Here is a 1,857-nt window from a genome sequence, read left to right on the forward strand (position 1 = left end):
CTCAAGGGTATATGAGGCATATACACCAGAGGGCAGGAATCTTGGGGGCTATCTTAGAATTCTGCCTACCAAGAGTAGGTGAGGGAGAAGGAAGAGGAAAGTGCCAGGGTGGGCAACCTTTACGCTGAGTACCGACGAATGAATTTAAGGGCTACAGGCTCTAGCACTTCAGGGCTAACAAGGAAGAGAAGCTGTTGTGGAGGGAAGAGAGAAGGATGGAAAGAACATAATGGAGGCAGAAGGCTATAAATAAACGTACAAGGGTATGAAGAAATCTGTTCAGTGGCAAAAGGATTGTCTAGCAGGGCCATAGATGGTGGGGTGGGGTGGGGTGTGGAGAAAAAGTAGATAGAATATTAAGTCACAAACACCATGTTCTTTCAACGGGTTCTTGGTCTCAATTCCTGAAACCAGACAAGGTAGGCTAGAGATAAAAACTGTCAACAAACAAGTCCTTTCCCTGAAGGTCTCTCCCCAGGGATCCTTGACCTCACGCATCTGTACCTCATAGTCATGTTGGTCTAACAGGATGAATATCTACCCTTGAACCCTTATGCCCAGGCTTCTAAGGGGGGGACCAGATTCTAGCTTACTGTGTCAGCTTCTGGATGGATGTTCCTTTGTGTGTGTGTATGGAGAAGCTGAACAGTGACATGTTGGAGAGGACTAGCGGAAGCCCAAGATGCTAGACAATCTACACAAAAATGAAGAGCTAGGTGAGAAGAAGTTGGGAAAGGGAGAGAAATAGCCATGAGGGCTGGCTGGCTGGAAGTTTCCCGGGGATTCAAAGCAACTATAAGGTTTAGAGAGGAGAAGAAAAGGGAAGTTCAAAAGTGTGGCTATGTTTACCAAACAGATCCATTTTTTCCTCTGGTCGATATTTAAATAAAAATGGGAATGAATTTTTAAACTTGTTTTTAATTAGTTTAGATTATTTCTGCTGTGTGTATGTGGTTTTGTTCTGGGAGATGATCCTGGGCTGCATGGGAGCTCCAGGATATACTCAGGTTACCTCGAAAGGAAAAGAATCAGATAAATCACTGGTACCTCAGTGTGAAACAGTTGAACATGTTACCGCTCTCTGAAGTACTTACTTAAAAGAGAGCTCAAAGGTCAGAAACACCCTCACCCCCCAGAAGTGAACGTATACGAGCAGAGTTTCAGAAGTAATAGTACAGAATGACGACTTTCTTCAAAAAAATCACAACCCAGGGGCGCCTGGGTGGCTCAGTGGGTTAAGCCGCTGCCTTCGGCTCAGGTCATGATCTCGGGGTCCTGGGATCGAGCCCCGCGTCGGGCTCTCTGCTCAGGGGGCCTGCTTCCTCCTCTCTCTCTCTGCCTGCCTCTCTGCCTACTTGGGATCTCTCTCTGTCAAATAAATAAATAAAATCTTAAAAAAAAAAATCACAACCCATTTTCATTCTGTCTTATTCTTCTGTACGATGCATGTCATTTCTCTGGTCTTTGATTCTGGGTCAGCTGCCTTTTCCCCCTTGGAATTTATATAGGGTCCTCAGGGATCAAGACAATAAACCTGTAACTACATATATATTTTTAAAGTTAACTTATTTTTTTTTTTGAGCAGTGACCGTGGCTTCCACCTAAGATCAAGGCCCTGAGGTGGCCTATGGAACAGTCACCCGAATTCACCCAGCCTTGCCCCTTCTCTTGACTTCTTGGCACCACCTTTTTACCACCAGATTGTGTGTGTGTGTGTGTGTGTGTGTGTGTGTGTGTGTGTGTGTGTGGTGGAACTTAAACAAACATGGTAGGATTTGGGGGCGCCTGGGTGGCTCAGTGGGTTAAGCCGCTGCCTTCGGCTCAGGTCAGGTCCTGGGATCGAGTCCCACATCGGGC

Source organism: Neovison vison, chromosome 13 (genome assembly GCF_020171115.1).
Source record: "Neovison vison isolate M4711 chromosome 13, ASM_NN_V1, whole genome shotgun sequence".
In the NCBI taxonomy this organism is placed as follows: domain Eukaryota; kingdom Metazoa; phylum Chordata; class Mammalia; order Carnivora; family Mustelidae; genus Neogale; species Neogale vison.